This window comes from Anas platyrhynchos, chromosome Z (genome assembly GCF_047663525.1).
Source record: "Anas platyrhynchos isolate ZD024472 breed Pekin duck chromosome Z, IASCAAS_PekinDuck_T2T, whole genome shotgun sequence".
NCBI classification, from domain to species: Eukaryota; Metazoa; Chordata; class Aves; order Anseriformes; family Anatidae; genus Anas; species Anas platyrhynchos.
The window spans coordinates 84317448-84338103 of record NC_092621.1 but is presented as its reverse complement, the minus strand read 5'-3'; the positions used below and the strand labels follow the sequence as shown (position 1 = coordinate 84338103).

The window sequence follows — 20656 nt, the reverse complement described above, 5'->3', positions numbered from 1 at the left end:
ATTATCACAGCTTCAGCAGTAAGGTCTGGGCTTGGGCTAACTAGCGTGAGTATTTCTGCTTGTTCTCGTGGCAGCTCATCCAGCTGAAGCTAAATTCAGCTCCCTCCTTGAGCTACCTGCTTTAATGCTAATGTGTGTTAAATCTCGGCCAGCTGCAGCCATGGAAAGGCAAAGCACACCTGCACTGGAGCTCGAGCCAAGATTAGGAGACCTGATGCTGCTTTTGGAAAGCTGTATTTTCTTGTTTAAATAATACTAAACACTGAACTTTGCAGTTATCTAAAATGCAGCGCACTAAAAATTTACTACGCCAGGTGCCTGTAGTGGAATAGTCTCACAATTACTTAAATAAGGTAATTCCTCCACAGCAGAAGTTTAATTTCAGATTTTGACCTCAGGCTACTCGTAAACATAAATGACTCCAGCACATACGTAATTTTGAGCATATAAGGTGAGAGCTACACAAATGTGTATTCTGGTGCCAAACAATAGCAGGGCCTCGTTTCTCCACTCCCAGAAGTACTTTTGATCCTACAGATCCAAAACACAGCAGGTGTATTCTGAATCTTTGTTAAATATATAATTAATAAAGATAGTGAATTTCATTGAATTTCCATAGTTGATGTATAGTCATTCTCTGAAGGCAAATATTTTATGCCTGTGCTGCTTCAGAGAAATTTTGATTCTGCATTTTTAGCATTAATTTATAAGTAGTTTACATTAAACATAAACTCTATTTTGTATCTTTCAACAAATATGAATTGCTTTTCAGAAAGTGTGTGTGTTCAAATGTACAGCTTGTATTTCACATGTGTAACGACTTAGACTTTTTCAGACTTTTGGGAAAGAGGGTACTTCCGTTTATTTCAAGAGTAATGCAGTGGGATAAAAGCCTTTAAAACAATTCTTCAACAGAAGTTATTTACAAGACAAATTCTCCTAAAGAAACAGTAATACTCAGTTTTGGGAAGGAAGATAATCCGTCTATAATTTCTTATGTTGCAAGAATACCACAAAAATGTATATACTCGTCTTTGTGTTACTAATTTCTAAATAATCTGTCATATCACGGAATTAGTTTCTGAAAGCAGATCTGTTCCAGATGCTGCCTGTTCATTTATGTTTATATTCTTTTTCTTGTAGCATGCCAAAGATACAGTCAGGACGATATTTGACTTTTTAAGTGTATTCTTCATCTGAGTTGACTGATTATATGATGCATTAGTTATCTCATAATTACACATACTTTACAATTTCAAAAATTCTGTCAGACAGTTGGAAACAACTAGAGCAAATGTTTGGCCAACTTCTAAGAATAAAGAACAAAATCTATGTGTTAGAAATGTAATATGCTTTGCTAGCAGTGATCCTACAGTTTCTGTATCTCTCATACTTAATTTTAGAGAGTTTTTTTCACAAGTTACAGGTTACAAATATTCTGTATGAAGCACCGCTCAGTCTCCCTTGCCAGATGTTTTGGTGATTAGTGACAATGGGTGACTACAGTACCCTGTTGCTTATAGGGAGAGGCTCTATTTCTATTATGGTTTATATGGGCTTGTTCATTAGGAATTGTTAAAATCTCTGCTGCTGTGAAATCGGCTGTAATGTATTCACCAGTGGATTTATGAGTACATCCATTCCATGCAAACTTAGAAGCTAGGCAAATTCTTTGAGAGGTTTCTGGCCTTTCCAGGTGTGCTGCTTTCTTTTTTTTTTTTTTTTTCCTCCTTGAAATCCTTATAGAAATATGCATATGTATTGGTATGTTTGCATGCAGGTGTGTGAATAAAGTCATAAAGTCATTTGCATACTTCCCTGTTAAAACAAAATGAACTTGAAGGCTGTCTGCTCTCCAGTTACATGGCAGTGGAAGAGCTTACTCGAAATCCTTTATCCTCTCAGTGATGCCATCCATGTTTTCAGTAGCTATTTTCTGTGCCACGGTCAAACTCTGAATCTGAATTTCTTCTGTGCAATCAGCAATGGAAACCCTTTCTCAGGGAACCGAGGAGGAAGGTGTGCCACCAGCGCAACCACAAGAGCACTGAAATATCCCACCATCCTTCTCCTCCCGTTTTGGTGATGCCTCTGTGCAATGTAGGTAAAGCACTGGCTGTGCTTTGTCCATGTCTTGTGTCTCTTCAGCCGTGGCCATGTGAGGGCATTACCTTAAGGATCCAGGACAGACTTGCAGCAAATGCTTGCTTAACTTATCATTGCCTTATGTTAAGCGAGGGACAGGGAGAAGAGGTCAGCTTGCTGACTCTCAGAAACTGTGTGGATCCGGTAGGGATAAACTATGTCAGGTAGGCAGGTTTTAAATCAGAGCGTGATTTGCCAAAATCTAAACTTGGCAGTTTGAGTTCAGCAAGCAAACTCTGTGTTTATGTCTGGTAAGATACTTGCCAAGTGGGAAAATACTTGTACAGGCAAGATGCAACAGTAGTAGTGATGAATGAATGTTTTCAGCTACCTCTTTACTTTTCTCTTTTGTTGGAAATAAAAAATGTTTTAGAGAGATAGGGGTCTGCTGGAAAGCTTACACATGTGAGGAAGGTGTTACTGTTTCGGTTGTATTTAGTGGCATCATTTATACAACAATTTTGAAAGAAACTACTATGTAAGCTATGCTTCTGCATCCTAATGATCTGTTTAACTAAACCTACTAAAAGTCTCTGAGAGAAAACAGGTATTTAAGAGCAATTACAGAGTAATTCTATATTGCCTGTCACTTGAGAGTATATCACAGTAGTAGTGATTATCATCAATTGCTTTTTTGAAAGAGAAAAAAATATTTCCGGTATTATAAATGTAGTTCTTGAAAATATTTTGAACATGGTTTTCAGGTAAACATAAAGACACAAGTCAACAAATAGACTGCTCTTTGTAACCAAGGAAGAAAATATTAATATCACTCCTTAAACTGCAGCTGTAAGTCCTGTGGAACAATATGGGACTGCCACTGGTACTTTAATCTAACCTCTGTTCTGTTATTGACATCCTCTGCTTCTAGCAAGTGAAAACATGTTTTGTTGTTGTTGTTTTGTTTTTATTTATTTATTTTAATGGTAGTTACAATGACATTTTATAACTGAATGGCAGTGCTTTTTACTGGTAATGGTTTCATTTGGAATTGCCATACTGTAGCAGTACTTTAATGAGCACCAGTAATTAATTCGTACTGTTGTAAAGTTCTGTCTTGTCAAGTGCCAACAGTAAGCAGATGACAGAAGGCATTGCCTAACACACCATTGAAATCTTCAGTTAGTGTAAAGTGGTGTACACCTAAAAACCAGTGCCAGCTAGCTGCATGTGCTACCTGTTTTTTTCTATCCAGACAAGTTGTTTGATACCCTGTAGTTGTGGGATTTCAAGTTCTGTGAGTATAAATGCTGACATCTTCTTCTTTGTTCCATATTTCTTTAAAAAAATGGAAATAATTGTAAGAATATCTGAAATAAAGATAGAAAGCTGTCTACAAAGTTGTCCTTGAAGTATTCTGACGAGACTATTAGATAAATTCATGTGGTTCATAAGAATGTACAGAAAGGTCTTTTGAACTAGTCAAAAGTACCTGAGGGATGAATAGATGAAAATCACTTGGTCCTTAAAATTTGCAAGCAAATTTCCTTCTACTTTTATGCTTATTCAACAAGAAGATTTTCTTTCCCTCTATATTTCTTTGGCTAGGGGATGTAAGCACTGTTCCACATTTTAGGTTGTTACAAATGCTGTGCTTTGCCTTACATTTGTATAGATGCATGCATATTTGTATATATCTAACTTGCTGAAAATTTTTAGAAACTCATGATGACCAGATTTAGTCAGTAGTGAACATGTACTTGTCTAGGTACCTATTGCGTTTCATTGCTTCAGCCTCTGGTTTGGTTATTTTTTGGTCTGCTATTTTAGTTTTTGGATTAATTTTTTGGTTGGATGATATGTGATGTCTTACTGTAACATCAGTGGTCTTGTGTGGATGGCACAGTCACTGGCTGCTGCGTTTTCTGAGCAAATGTTGTACGGGTAGCATCCAGTCTCATTGGTAGGCTAAAGAAATCCCAATTTCTATTCTCTCTAATTTTCATTTATGTCTGGTTATTTTCTTTGAGTCCTGACATGCTGCTCTATACCTTGGTACAAATTTCACAACGCTCAGTCCTCCATTCATGCTGAGATAATCAGGGTTTATTGAATATTTTTCAGAAGACTGTGACTGGAGATGAGGTAATTTCTGGATTAATTCCAGAAACTCTTCCAGGGTTTGACAACTGCAGATTTTTACAAGATGTTGTAAAAATGGAGGTGCATGTTTATCTAGGTTTGAGCCTACCTTTTCTTGTTGGAGATTAAGATTTGTCAGCCATTCAATCTTATTGCTTCTAAGGTATTTTTCTTTTCCTTTATGTTCTATGTGCATGAGGAGCCATTCTATTATTATTACTATTTTTTTAGTAAGCATGTGCAAGAAATACAAATGCAAACCTGTGTATATGACTCCCATGCACATTTCACACTGAGCACACGCTACCCCTTTGGGTACCTGCAGGCCACTGCCCAAGTCTGGCTCACCTTTGCTTGTGTGGAGGGAGCTGTAAATTGAATTATTCATAATCAACAGCTTTAGTGGTGAGGTCTAGATAAGTGTTAGCTGTAGTCATTTGATGAATTATGAAAAATGCTAATTAGGGCAACTGTGTGCAAAGAACCACAGTAGACTTTATTTGAACGTGTCAAAATGTGTGTACAACATGTAACATTGGAGTTCATAATTTGGTATTGATGGCCTGTAACATTTTCTACTGTACCTGTAAGAATATTTTCTCATTAGAGATCATAACTAATATGAGGTTTGTAAGGTAATGTAGCTTGTTATAATTTCATTTTTGCCTGGGAGCAGAAGCTGGCCTAAATTATGTATGTTCAAGTGGCTGCTGAAACACAAAAATATAAATTGTTAAAGAGAAATCTATACGAGAATTAATGCTGGCAATGGCCAAATGTTGACACACAGTTCTCTTGGCATGTATTGTTATTCAAATGAGAATGAAAGGAACTTAGTGGCTTCCTATTACAAGTCTGGTATATTCAAGTACAGTAGATGCCAACCCAAGTCTGCAGCTGGTGCTTCTGTTGGCAGAGGTCTAGTAGTATAGTTCAAGCAGTTCAGGAAAGGAAGGGGTCTTTCATGCTTATGCTGGGGACAACTCTCAAAAATGCTGTTGAAGCGTGTAATCTTGCAGTTCAAGGTTCAGTCCCCTCCTTTTGTATCTGCTGCATAAGGACGTACTTTGCAGATCTGTCTGCCACATGCCCGCATGCGGCGTACCGAAGCAGCTCCAGACCAGCTTCATGAAGCGCTGCAGTCAGGAGGAGGTCTGGGGTGACAGGTTTGGGGCCAGGAGAGGTGGGCAGCAGAGCCATGATACCTTGCTTTGGGGCTGGTGATCCTGTCCCAGAGTGGGAGATTTAAGGCATAAGTCTAGCCTTTGTCTTCTGTGCCTGTGACAGCATTAGAGGAAGCTGATCTAATAGTGCACAATTATGTCTAAAGATTTTTTGCTGCACAGTATCATTAAAACTCGTGTTAAAAATAGTCATGCACAAAAAAATAGTCATTTTCTAGCATCAGTGAACAGAAATATTTCAACAGAAGGTATTTAGGGCATCCCATTGAAGGCTTTTCAACACTTTATTTAGTGATTTAGAAATAAATTCGCTGTTAATGAAATTGGCAGACAACAGATTGTGGAAAGACGTAGATGAATTTGAGTGACTTAACACAGTAGCCTTAAAAAAAAACAAAAACAAAAACAAAAAAAAAAAAAAACAACAAACAACAACAAATATCACTTCCCAAGCACAGTCAAAACTGGTACTTGTCTATACCCTGAAGAGTGAGGCGTGCAGATCTCACCTCTACAAAAGTGGTATATAAACCTGGAAAGGAGAAATTATAAGAGGGATCTAGACCAAGCAATTCAGGCAGAGCACCTAGTGTAACATCACAGCAAAATGAGCTGACGTGGCCTTGAGATTTATAAAACTGAAAATCATGACTGCAAGGAGAGTTGGTTTTAATTCTGAGTGAGGTACAGTTGAGAAGGACATCAGAACATTGCATGCTGCATCTGCGTTTTTAGGAACATGTTGAAAATTAGAGCCTTTGGGTTGTCAGAAAAATGATTTGCAGGCTGAGGAAAATGTCAAACAGAGAAAACCTTAAAGTTCAATATGCTTAGCTTACCTAAAAGAAGGTGGAGAATGATTTTAATCCAGGAGTATCTCAGCAGAGCAAAGAGGATCTCTTCAGTGGATTTTTTCCTGTAGGACTGCTCGTGGTGCGAGCAGGGGAAGGGAAGTCAGTGAGCAGGTGAGAGCCTGCTTCTGGAGCGTTACATAAAACTAGGCATGTCAATCAAGTGGTAAAGAAAGATCTCTGCTTTTGGTTCTGGTTATGTAAGGCCTGAGAAGCGTGTTTCTAACTAAACAGGGTGATTAGCTTTGAGAACGACTTGCCTAGGTGCACAGCAGGCTTGCCATCTCTTTGCATCTGGAAGATGTTTGTCTGAAGAGCCTGATGGGCAGGGTGGCAGGCCAGAGTGCTTCAGAGTGATCACAACAGTCAGCATGGATCATTCCGCAGTCCTGCCAAGAACACGCTCTGAAATCTGGGGGGTAAGTGAAAACTTGTGGAGACCTGAAAATATCTGAAATATTTTTTTGTTTGATTGTTTGTTTTTTCCCCTGATGTTTTTTATTTTCTAATGGTTACACCATGGAGCTTAGAGAATCAGACCACACTCACTTGGTCTTTTTTCATGAGGTGTATATTATAGTGTATGTATTCCTCTCCAGAAAGCACACAGTATCACTAAGCAAGTGTTAGTGGTCTTTTGAAAAGGCATTCCATCTTTCCTGGCATTTCTGAAAAGAATTTACATGTAGCAGTAATAGGCTCGCACGACACTTTTCGTTGATGCCAGTGTGGCACTTCTGACTGATCTTCCTTGAATGAGCAGGCAGCATTTAATCATATAATTTGTATACCCAAGTCAGAAGTACTTTAAAGCAAAAGAATTCTTTCTGTACGGTAGACAGAACAGTTATTTAGAGCGATGGTTAAGTCATTCTGCATTTACAAGTATAAGAACTTGAATTATGAAATACATCAGTCTTTTTTTTTTTTTTAATTTATTCGTGTGTGTTTTTTTTTTGACATTGAGGTATTGCACCTGTGTTCAGAACCTCACAGAACTGAGCTATAAGACAATGAATTTCATGTTCTTGTAAATGGATTTGTTTACAATTTGTGTTCATAAATCCCTGTAACAAAGGCATGCTGAACTTCAGGGAAAACGCACCTTAAGTAAGCACCTAATTACAGCTGCAGTTGTAGGTTGTAGGAGAAGCATTCTTATCTTAACAAAACAAAGGAGTGCGGGAAAGAGTAAAGTGAATGTGTAACGCTGCAATGATACTATTGCTTGTTACAGAAGGTGAAATCAATTGGCATAGAGAATGCCTGAGGGTAGTATAGTTTGTAGGACAGAAACGCTGAAATGCCAGACTAGGAGGTACCACATGAATGCAGTCCATTGTATACGGCTTATAACCATGTTCTCTAACTACATTTAGGAGCTAAGAAGCTACCTGGAAAATGAGGAATGTTTTAGTGTTTAAGAGGACGTGCAGAGCGGTTTGGCCAGAAAAACATTCAAGTAAATTTACATACTTTTCTGACCACAAGTGGGAGAGTGTTCTCCTGTGTCTTCAAGCACAGAAGCATGGGCTCTGAAAACTGGCCATAACTCAGTTTTTACATTCAGAAACACACTCAGTATGCAAGTAATTTTTAAATTTACAAAAATGGGGGTTTGTCGTTAGTCAGCATCTTACTGCCCGTTGGTGTGTATAGGTAGCAGAGTCAAAGGAGAATGATCTGAGCCTTGTTGATGTGTGACAGAATGCGGTGTTCTACAAATACTGCTTCTTAAGAAGCATTTCAATCTGTGATTTACTGAATAATTTTATAAATATTAGTTTAATTTTGCCTTTCATCCTGCATGTTTTACAAACAAGAGGCAACAAGTTTGATAGTTATTTCAGAATAATAACTCAGTTCAAATAACTCTGTTATTTCAAAGCCTTGTTTTGTTGCTGAAGTCCTAACAGATGTGAGTAAACACAGAGCAACATCCTGCAGAATTAGTGGGTTTGTTTGCTTGTTTTATAAAACTAAACAGTTAATAACAGGAACAGGTAAAACCAAAAAAAGATATGCCAGAAAGCTCCATCCTCAGGTGTGACCTATGGTCTTTTGTTCTATTTATGGTGTCCAATTTAGGCCTGATATTTTTGCCAGCACTGGGATTTTTTCTGGCTTGTACAAGGCATGTTTTTGAAGATGTTTGGGAATTCATCATAGAAAAATAAGCTAACTACAGACAATTAGTGCTTTTGAAATGATCTCTTAACTGAGTAGTTCCCTTCTGTGTGTCCCTGCCTGTGAATAGAAGCTAAGGACTTTGGAGACATCCGTCTTCTTTTCAGGAGTGGCTTCATCTGCTAGTAGATCCCTTTGTAAGGAATTCTAACAGGAGCCATTTCAGAACATGTTCCTGCAGTGGCCATTGTCTGTTCTCTTCCAGTGTCTAGCACCTGTAAAAATATAATTTGTGAGTTTTGTACAGTTCCTTTGTTAGCCCTAATATTAGAGGATCTCACTGGGATTGCCACAACTGCTTTTGCCAGGTATGGCAACCTGAGCAGTTTTCCGCAAATTTCAGTCCACAGATATTTTTGTAGTTAATCAAAACTTAAAGCAGTCTGTCATACATTTCCTTTCTGCTCGTTAAGAAAATGGAGCTGTGGTACAATACCTTTTAACTCTCAGTTTATGCCACAGCAGTTGCATACATGCTGTAATTATAATTGAAACTGTAATTGCCTAAATTTTTCTTGAAGCACTCTAATTCCAAAACCAGTCTGTTTTTTTGTCCTTCCTTCTGAAATGTAAGCAGACTTAAGAGACTTCCCATTGTTTGGCCTGGTGTATACTTATTGTAAGTTAAACAATATAACAAATTCTAAGCATCTGTTTTGATATGTTTCACATTTTCTGGGCAGTAGCTATTCTGCTTTTCGACTTGCATTTAATTAATTTTAAGCCTCTAGAGCAAAGGATTGAAAATAACAATCCCAGCCCCTTCCCTGTGTTGCACAACTCATTAAACAGTTACAGTAACTGTTTTTAAATTACTTTTAGTATGTGTGTCAAGCTCACATTAAATCATCTTCAAAATGTGTGTGTGTGTGTAATTAATTTTGTCTTATTTATAAATAAAAGCATCATGTATTCAAAATGAGTGGTATATTAAAAAAAAAAAAAAAAAAAACAAAGCAGAGGTAATGCACCCCTGTACATTTAAAGGGTATTTAACAATTCACATTCTCTCGGGAATAAGGTTTAACCAAATATTTGATAAAGACTCCCCAGACTCATACAACCAACTGCTGTTCCTCTCTAGTCAGTTCCTTTCAGAGACAGTGCAGACTAGTTTCTAAGAGCAAGTATGTTTGTTTTTAATATTATATACTTGAAAGCAGAGACTTGGAAAGGTTTATAAATGAATACCCTGATGTAATTCAGTCCTCAAGGAAGAAAAAGTCCCGAGGGAAACTGGACTGGGGACAGTCTTATTCCCTCTGTATAGAAATGTATACAACTAAGCTTAAACGGTTTCAAAGCTCAGCTCTGCTGAGTGCTGGCTGACACATTTCATTTAGTATATGTTGGTGTTTTGCCTCTAATTGATTCAGTTCTTACTCAGAACTTTTGGATCAGCTGTTTGCCAGGTATAATATATTAATATTTTTTCTTCTTTCTTATGACAAATTCTTAGGTCCTTTTGTGGATTTCTGCATCACTGGAAGCTTTCTAAAAAGTTCATAAATTAACTGTATTCTTGCAGCCCATTATTTACATCACAGGTGTTATGTATACATTTCAGCATAGAACAATATGAATCTACAATTAAATACAAGTAGTTTGGATAACATCTTAAAGAACACGTCTGAGGTGTCAGAATGTAAGTGTGAAAATGTGTCTTTGGCTAGTGAGCCTTTCTATTCTTTTATAGAATTCCTATTTTTGGCTTAGCTAGTGAGTATCACTTGAGTTGTAGTATTGCAGCTTGCAAGCTAGCCGTCAAGTTACATAGTGCCCTTCACATCCTCCTAGGAAGAGCCTGCCTACCCAGAGGTGACAGCCCATGGCTTCTGCTTTCCCTCTGCAGTGGAGTGCAGAGGAGCAGCAGATGAGAGCTGGCAACAACTTTCTGATGCAGTCTGGGGATGGGTTCAGATGTGCTAAGATGAAGGTGATGGAAGAGCTTAACTCGGACATGACATTGGTTCCCAGATGCCCTGAGTAGTTATTGTGGTCAAACCTCAAAGCACCTTGCTGGAAAACTTCTCATTCGGGAATGATGAAAAATTGATGATTCCTAGGACCACTAATCGGGTGAACCATTGGGAATGTAGGATGAATGTAGGTCTATTAATACGGTGGTCAAAAACATGTGCAATTTCTCTTCACATATTATGCATTAGCATTTAAGGGTTCTCAGTAGATTGAAAAAAGGAGCTGTACTTGTAGCCCTGCTGAATAATTTTATTTACTCTTTCATCTGCTGCTGATCCCACTATTAGAAATATATGTAGAGGGGAACCATACTGCTTTGCTGAATTAAAAAATACATATAGGCCTCTGCTTTTACAGCCATCATGTTTCTGTGCATGCTTGTATTTTGTCTGTAAGTCTTGCAGTCATTTGTATGTACATCTGACAGCAGCGATCTCCTCTGTGTTGCTAGCTCTGTCCTGTTTTCATAGCTTACTTGAGCTTCCTTACATATTGAATCTGTTTTGGATCTAATTCTTGATGGGTCCAAATACAAACAGCTCTCAAGAATTTCCTCTTGTTCCCAGATGTCTTGGCTCTCTGACATACTCTCCAAGCTCACACAGAAACTTTCCATGATGGCTAACCTGCCTCTCTCCTTAGAATGTGCGAAAGAATGGTTTGTACTTATATTGCCATGTGACCTCCCAGCAAACACACATACTAATACAAATATTAAAATGCATAATTACAACAAAAGCATTGTATACTGCCTGAGACATGCAGGAATACATTCCTAAAGCTGGGAGTACTCCCAGGATACGTTTTATAAATTCAGTTTTTATGTTTGTAATTTCTTAGTGTTATTTCAGGCTTGTTTTCTGATGTTTCAAAAAAACCACCCCAAAGCAACAAACAAAAAACATACACACTATTTAAGAGATGCAAAAAATGGGGGATACTGAATAGAAGCCTTTGTGAATTTTTTCAAGTACAGAAATCAACCTGATTAAAGGGGTTGCTTCACCTGCCAGTGCCAATGAACTCTTTCAAAGGGAGATTTCCTATTTATCAGCAGCACTTGTGTTTCAGCAGATTACACCTTTCTGCTTGGGGGTAAGAACATAATTAGCTGAAAGGCAGGAGAGCAGCAATTACTGACAGCAGGCCTGCATAAAAGTGATGGGAATAGGAGAAATAGCAGGGCTCGTTACTAATGTTAAAAATATACACAGGCTTCCAGGGATGATTAAAATAAGATGTTGCAGGGCTTAATATGCTAATATTAACACTATTAGAGCTTCAAAGTGGGGATACAGACAATTCTTTGGTGTTTCCGCTGTGTGTCTTTGTCACTAAAGGAGACAAGAAAATGTGTGTTTGAGCATTTTTGTCAGGAAAAACTTCACACAATTTTATCATATTATATTATTTTCTTAGAAAGTATGATTTTTATAGCACTGCGTACTATTGCTCTCTAATGTTTTATTGTAAGAGTTGCTAAATATTTGTGGGAACATGTCCTTAATTTACAGTTATTACAAGAAATGCAATGATTTATTTTTTTAATGTAAATCAAGACTTCCAACTTTTCATTGTTCCTTGACAATATTACTGTTACATCAAAACTGTTGCAAAGTTACAGTAGAGCAAAGTGCTAATTAATTTAGTTTATCTTTCTTATACTAAAGATTGAAATAAGCTAGCGAAGGCCGAAACTTTTCTTACAATTTTATATTTGGAAGGAAGTTTCTGCTTCCATTTCTGTCCTTTCCTGTCTGCTGTAAATTAAGAAAATGTTTGGGGATCTGAGGCTTCTTACTCAGGGGTTTAGGATGAGAATGAAAAGCAGAGTTTTCTCAGAGGAAGAAGCTAATTCAGAAAGAAAGAGAAAAGTATGCATTAGCCTGATTTGTTTCTGCAAATCCATGTAGGGACTGATTGGTCCAAACACATAGATCACGTGTTTCTAATTAGCTTGACTGATTGAGGTGGAGGTTACAGGTTCAGGTTCCTCAAATGCAGTTATTAAGGTCCAAGCCCTGGCTGCTTAGCAAACATCTTTATTGGCAAGGAGGGAGGCAATATTCTCGGCCGCTTCAGGGAGCTGGGTTCCTTGCTTACAGGGTTGCTGGAGCCTTGGATGCCGAATCAGGACAGGCACTGCTGTCCCATACCCCTGGCTCAGGTTTCCAAATTTGCAGGAAGCATTAAGCAATTGCCCTCCTGCGTTAGCGTCTAATGTTAGGTGTATTCCCGCCTAGTTGTCACTTTATGTCAAGTCTCCTGAGGTGCTTAAATTTCTCCTTCTGTTGTGGAGGTGAGACCCGAACTTGTGCAAGGCTGTGCATTCCCAAGGCTGCTGAGGGAAAAAATAGGCAAATAGGCATTGAAGTGTTGTTTCAAGATTGACTTTGTTGTTTTTTTTTTTTTTAATGACTCCCTCACTGCTGCTTCCCAGCACTCCCCACCCTGTTCCTTCCAGTACTTCTTTCAAGGAGATGTCAGTCTTTGCAAGGATTGAGGCTTCTGCTTGTCTTCCTATGCTTTTCTGCAGTAAGCACAAAAAAGACTTGCAAGAGTTTCTAGGGGGGGGACAGAGGGACTTACTTACTGCAGGGTATATACACTGAGCACAGCTCAGGTCCTAAAATTAGAGGGGGCTTCTCACACTCAGGCTGCTTCTAGTGCAGCTTTGGGAATGAATAAACACATGGAGCAAGAGAAAGCTGTGAGCTTCTGTGTAGTGGCGCCGTGCTGCAGTGTGAGCTGCAGGATGGAGGTGGCTCTCCAGATGCTGTTCCTCTGCATGCCAGGCCCTGGTCCAGCTTGCGTCCTGTGCACCACTGTGTCGAAGTCTGGCTGCCATCATCATCGCTGCAGAGTCGTTCCTCGTGCTTCTTGCTTTGTTACTTCGTCGCCTCCGAATAATCCCCGCTGAGCAGAGCTGACTGCTGCGTGCGTCGCATCAAGCAGAGCAGTTTGCATCCAGGACTGGAGGCAGCTGTGCTGCTGAGGTGGCATTGCTGAGCTCTGTGTGGCATTCCAGAGCTGAAAGGAAAGAAGCGTGTTTTAGGTTAGTTATCAGCTCTAGTTGCTTCGTAGTTAGATGATGAACTCCCAGAGCAGCCAGTCTAATGTACTGCAGGGATATTTTGGTTACAGTACTGTTGCTTTCATGCAAGGTGAAGTACTCTTAAGAATTTAGTTTTACCATAGTGCTTTTCATAGGACACTAAGATTAATTTAGCAAAATAATTTAGCAAAATATTATATTCTTCAGTAAAATATTAACTGGTAGGAATTAAGATATTTTATGGAAGACTTTGACTATGTAGATGCATCCAAAGTTTTCATCTTCAGGTACTGTAGGCTTTCATTAAGTGAAACCTATTTTTCAAAGGGAAATGAAGATAGAATGAATACTACTGCTCTTCAGAATTTTTGTGTTTTAATGTAGAGAAGTATTTGGAGAAGGTGAGTTAAAGGCAAATTATTTTGTAGGCACACAGGAACTTAGCTCATCAGGAAACTTATGTTCACTGTAGAATAACTTTCAGCTATGGTGCTTGCAAGATTTTTTTCATTCGACTGGTTACTGACGTTATACATTTAGGGAGGGCATCCAGCATAATGTGTCACTGTTATTCCATTGTTCCCAAACAATGATATTGCTCCAGGAAGGAACAGTGGTTGCAGAACTTATTCACTCAGCTGCAGAAATAACATTTAAATGAGGAGGAAGCTCTAATTCTGGTGGACCTATCAGAGGTGGGTTAAAGACCTGTTAAGAGGAAAGCTGACAGTGTGGTTAGAAATACAGAACAGTTTCTTCAGAGCTTATTTTAAGGGAAGTTAAAAACTGGCTCAACAGATACATTTTAGAGTCATAAAAATCTGACCCATGTGTTGAAAGCTGCAATATACTTTCCTGCCTGGCATGGTTCTCTCCCTCATCAGGCTAAGGACTTGGTAGTTACTGAATAAATTCCATAAATTCTATTCTAGGCCTAGTCCAATGCATAGGAAGAAAGAAGGAATTTTGATAAACTTCTTTTCAGGTGCTGTTTGACATCTTACTAAACACAGAAGCCGCAAAATTATCGCATTCCCTGAAAGAGAGTCTTAGAAATCAATGAGAAATAAGAGGAGCTGAGATGTGCTAAACCAAAAATGTTTGTTCAGTGTATGAAAAGGACAATGAGCTGTGTTTCTGGAGAGCATGCTCTTTGATGGTATTGGTGATTTACAATGTCTGTCTTCTGGCTGAGCAGCCTGTTCGTCTAGCTGGTGGTTTGTTCTACCTGTGAAAGTTTGAGGCTTTTACTGGCAAGTTTCTATTCTACTCCTTTTTTTTTTTTTTTTTTTCCTGCTAACAAATACATAGTGAATCATTACTCTGCTCAGGGAGAGGAGAGAGACAATCCCAAATCTCTAAAAACAAACAAAATGTCAATGCAGCTCTGTCCATGCTTATGGTTAGGCAGCCTCAGCATCCTTCTAGATGGTGAGGAAAGGCTGGAGGTGACTTTTGCCCCTAAATGGTGCCTATTACGTGAGCATTAGTCTACTGGGAGAACAACCTACCACCTTCTCTTTCCAACCCACACACAGACACCAATGTGCAGAAACACATTCATCCCCAGAAAAAAATAAAAGCCTTTGCTGTTACGATTATCATTCTTGGTATAACTAAAATATAAAAAAGGGTTGAAAATTCAGACTGCTTTACTAGGGAAGAAGAAGGTTTGCTAGCCAACTTAGGCTCAGTACTTTGTTAGGTATTCTTCAAGTAGTATTATTTGCAATATGCCATTTATTTATTTTTAATTTAAAGAACCAGTATATTGTATTCCTTGGTGCATCAGGAAAAGTATGCTCTTCAAACATTTATCTGTTGTTGTAGCTCAAAACTTTTCTAACCTGTAGCCCCTTCAGAGTCTTGCTACTGAGGAGAGTGGCATGACTGAAGGCTCATGATTCTTTCTGGCCCCAGAGATCAGATAAGCCTGATTTATTTCAGGAATTAAATCATTCATAGAAACCAAAGTAATGGAGTAATGGGCACGTATGATTTCTGTTAACACAGATGTTGCATCACTTTCTAAGAGCTATCAAATGTTACTGCATAATAATGAGTCTCTGCATGGTTATTGGCATTCTTGCTATCTCACTGCTACTGCCTCATTTAGGTAATGAAGTGTTCGGTGCAGTAGTTGGAATGCAATACTGTGTAAGCATCAAGTATTAGTTTTAAAGATGAAAACCTAATTTGTGGTCATAAATGTTTTACATATTTCAATTTGAGTAAGTCACAGTTATTTATTCCTGAAGTACATAATATGTGAATGCATATATATACATATTTCAAAAGCATATTATTCATTTGTAATTGTGCATTAGGATGACAGTGTGATAAAATATGACGTGTTATGCAACTATGTCGCATTATAGTAAGAAAAAATTGAAGGCATGTTAATAATTTCAGTCACGCATTCAAAAGTGAGTTATATTATCTTTAGATACAAAATCATGTGCTTTATTTCTTTGCTTCTTGTGGTATCGTGACACACTCACTGAAGACAAACTAGGCAGTTTGTAATGAGTTGGGTGCTACTTTTCTGTGTATGCTGTCCTTTGTCCATTGAAAAAAACATGCAATTCTTTGACAAAATGAGAAACGAAGGTCAGAAAGAGAACAGTGGACAAAGTTAAAGTAGTTAAATGCTGACAAGAAGAACATATAGGTCTTTCCTAGTTTTTCACATACTTCCTACAGGTCCGTTGTTTCAGAAGCATTCCACCTACAGAACATCACCTTCACGAATCACAGGCTTTCTGTGACAATAAAATAATGCAGTGAAAAATCAGTTACTGATTGCCTATTGGATAATACTGATCAAGAAGTAGATTCAAAAGAATAAATCTGAATGAGCATTTTACTTTTACCCATCCTCGCCCTTGAGATTAACTTTGTATTTTAGTGCTTTCAGGTTTTGTTTGTTTTGGTTTGTACTTCTTTTTTAACTATGGATGCTATGTCCTTGAAAATGTTTAAGAAATGGAACTGTCACGTATAACATTATAAAATTACATAATATTAGAAGGATAAGAATAATACAAATTCTGTATTCTTTGTATGTGCTGTACTATGTGCTGTATATACTGCATATACTATGTGTTGTATTTTCTCTTTTTAACAAAGCAGATACAACTAGGACCAGGATGTGTCAGAAGCTTTAGATATGGAATAGATGTATCCTGTGGCACAAGGAGAACTGGAAGGTGTTATTTGACAAGAAAAAGGGGCTATTTCTTATTCCATTATTGGATGACTCATTGTATGAATATGCTGTCTATCCTATAAATCATGGCATGAAATACTATAGAAGAGCTTCTAGGTGCATCATACTGTTAACAGGCATATCTAGCAGTACTTGTTTACCTGCTCCTTGTTTTTTTCTAGCCTATTAGCTTCAGCTAACTTTCCTGGTTTTGTACGTTTGTTGTCTCTGTTTTTTAATTTCTTGGTATTACACAATGAATAATGCAACTCTGTTACGCTCTTGGCTATACTAAGCTATTAAGTTTTATTGCAACTACAGATAATTAAATCCAATTCTCTGAAACATTATAAAGTAATTTTCTAGCATAACCAATGACATGAGTTACAGAAGTTCTTACTACCAATGTAAAGGCTTATTTCTCTGAGTAGGCAACCTTACCTTGGTTGAAAATTGCAGAAAATGTTTGCATTTCAGTTGATTTGCATTTCATCTGACAATCTACCAAGTTACTAGAAGGAAGTTTACCATGAATAAAGGATGTCATGAATAAATAAGGTGTGGAAATTTCATAAATGCAGCTGTAGAACTCTGTTTGGGCCAGGTAGTTGCATTCCAGTATTATAAATTACATCAATGGTAATCATTTACAGAGTGCTCCCAAGAGATACAAACCATGCCATCTACTTTCACAAAAAACACCCTGTAGTCTCCAAAGTAGCATGACTGATGAATGCTTTCCAGCTTACCCCTTCATTTCTATTTTTCCTGGCAAAATCCTCAAATTATATCTCATATTTATCATAATCATAATTTCCTGTATTGTTGTCTTGTTTCATAACATTAGGTTACCTGAAAGTTCCATGTTAACTGTTCCTCAGTTTTCCTGAATTCTGCATTCCTCTGCATAATTTAGATAGTGATTATTAAATTATTGTTTAAATTAATAATTTAATATTAATATAATTGACACAGTCCTATGTGTAACATCTCATTCATAGGTTATTTCTTGTAGCATAAATATATTTACTAGTTTTACCCATCTTTTTGTCAAACCCATAGCAGTTTAGACATTACAGTCATCATAAGCTTGTCTTCCCTTATTCCTGGATTATTATTTTTTTAATAATAATTTTCTAAAACGTTTCAAACTTCTTGGGAACTGCTTAGGAGGAGGACTGTGTTGCAATTTTGTTAGTGTTTCTATTTGTGTGTGTGTGTTAAAGCACAACGCTGCATCTTCTGCTGCCAAGAAGGGTGCTTCTTAGTGAAAATTATTCATTTGCCTTGGGTGATGTTTGCAGTATCCAGCCACAGTGTGTGTCTGTCCTTTAATGCTAAACACGATAAATACCAAATGTAGACAAAAAAAAAAAAAAGGTACTGAATCTGCTGCTCTTTGCTAACACCAAGGAGAATATTCAGGTGAATGCAGTTTATGAAGAACATAAATATAGGCCTGGAGTTAGCCTGCACTGTAGTTGAAAATAGCAGACTATAAACATGAAAGCTGTGTATGAGAGGAACTGGACTCTATTTTAGACAGTGACAAGTTTGGTGCTTAACTGGCTGCAGACGAATTGCTTGTGCTTTAAAGCACATGGAGCCTCTGCAACTCGAATAAGGAATTAGCACTTTAGAAATGTAGCTTATTTTTCAAAAACATGACAAAAATTTACATAAAAATTGGCCACTTGCTACCAAGTGATAGAGTAAGGGTGACTGATGTTTTGCTTGAAATTTTAAGGAGGGGAACACAGAACAGCAGTACGCCTAGATTCGTTGTATTTGGAAAACAAACAAAAAGCAAAAAACATGTTCTGCATATATGAAAGCGAGAAAAAGGTGTGTGCATTGTGGGTGTGCTGGGGTGGTTCTGGTTGTCCTGAAAACTGCACCTTCAGTCGTGTTCAGGGCCACCAGCTTCTCCACGGGTGATGCTGAGGCTGTGGGCAGGGCACTGCCTCGCCACAAGACCTTGCCCATGCAGATGCTCTTTGTGCTCGTCATGAAACTTGAGAGAACATTGTTGCATGGGATTGATTCAAAACTACCTGGCAAACAAGTACTGTTAATCCCTCTTCTGGAACAGAACATCTTTCCAGAATGGAGGATGCAGTTTAATCCTTTTAAAAGCAGAGTTATTCAGTGAGAACAGAGTGACAAGACAGCATCCCTCTGTAGCTGTCCCATGAGCTATTCCTCTCTTTTGCTGAAACATTTTGCTGCCTGAGACCAGTCACCCTATCTCTTCCTGCCAATTACGTCTTTTCCATCATTTTCCAGATCACTATGGGACGAAACAATATTAATACATATATTTCTCCAGAAGCTGCTTTCCTGCTGTGGTTATATTATTGCTTTTATGTATTGCATAATTTAAATAATTACATTTCTCTGCTGAGTTGTGGCACAAAAGCTGCCGAGTTAGTTGTGTACTTAATTTAAGTGTTGCTTCATAGATTTGGCAATTTCTGTCATGGAGACTAGTCTCCTCTGTCATCTCTTCTATGACGTGTAAATGGTTAAAAAATATTTCCAGCTGTCCCCGTGTTTTTCCACTGCAGCCTCTTCTGGAGAAACTGGCTAAAGAGCTACACTCAAAGATGCATTGTAAACCATTTCTTAAGTACTGTTTTATTTGTCAAGAGTGGTTGATTAGAAAAGATTCTAGAGTAGATTACCCATCTAAACTCAAATTCTTCATCTTTCTATTAATTTTTACTATAAATTTTACTGTAAATTTCATTTTACTGTAAATTATCAGACATATTCCTCATGAGTTGCCCATGAATTTTCTGGAAGAGTTTCAAATGCAAATGCACTCTCCCATGAGGACTGAATGAGAAAAACACAGGACTTCACTGTGATGAGTTCCAGAGTTTAGATTAGGACTTGAGTTAGTCACGGTAGGTGTATTTTTGTGCATGTTTTGTGCACTACTCAAGGTTAACTGTCCTGCGATAAAGAGAAGCTGATCTTAATACACCGTGCCAGGCAGAGCATCAGTACTGAAAGCCAGCGGCCTTTATGAGCTCTTTCACCTAGCAGTAATGAAAGAAATGGATCTGACTTGATAAAAGATATTTTTCATTTCTAATTCTCTATGTTAATAACAGAGTTTATTAGAAAATTAAATGTGTTATATTGCTTCAGTTGAGGAGGATGCCACTAGATGCTCTTACGGATGACCTTCTTAAAGGCATATATGGAAATTCATTTCCAAATCTTTTCTTCCCATTGTGAGCAGCCTTTCCTGAGGTCAATGAGTGACTCCTTTATTTTTTCTGCTTTCTTTATGGGTTTGTCCTGAAAATCTCTGCAAGTTATTTGGTTGAATCAGCAGTAGAAGATCTGGAGAGTAAATAATTCAGGTAGGGACATTTGAGGGCGTTCATATGGGGAATGAGGTAGAACAATTGCCTACTTTTAATGGAGGAGAAAAGAATTGGGTGAATGGCTAATATCCAGGATTCAATTTAACTTCTAACAAGTTTGTGTTGAGATTGGTGAAAAAATGAAATTAGGACAGTAAAATGAAGCAGGAAACCTTCATTGGAGAGAAAGTTGTTTTGGAGAGTAGGAAAGTGGAAAAAGGTGGTGAGTTTGGATGGAGACAATCTGTGAAAAGCTTGAACAGGAGAGGAGGAGAAGCAGTTGTGGAAGCCTCAGAGACTGATGTGAGTGAGCCATGTCCCTGTGGGACTTGGACCTTGATAAATAAGTAATTTAGGGAGGGCTCAATTTTCCACAAGAATCTGTGCTGGCTGAGCAGTTCTTGTCACACAAGCGAAGAACTGAAGAACTGATGCTCTCTTCTGGGAGATGGGAACTGACGTATAATATCTAATTTATTTTTTTTTATTTTTTTTTTTCCCTTTGCCTTGTGCTTGGGAGAAGGGTGGTTTTTGTTTTGTTTTGTTTTGTTTGGTGTGTTTGGTTTTCCTGAGTCAGTGGTCCTGTG

At 37.9% G+C, this 20656-nt stretch overlaps 1 protein-coding gene across 8 annotated transcripts in view; it reads left to right on the top strand.

Annotated features, from left to right (window-relative positions):
• The window catches only part of MCTP1 (multiple C2 and transmembrane domain containing 1), a 271275-nt gene that overhangs the window by 34491 nt on the left and 216128 nt on the right, over positions 1 to 20656 (top strand). The gene's annotated exons all lie outside the window — the stretch shown is intronic.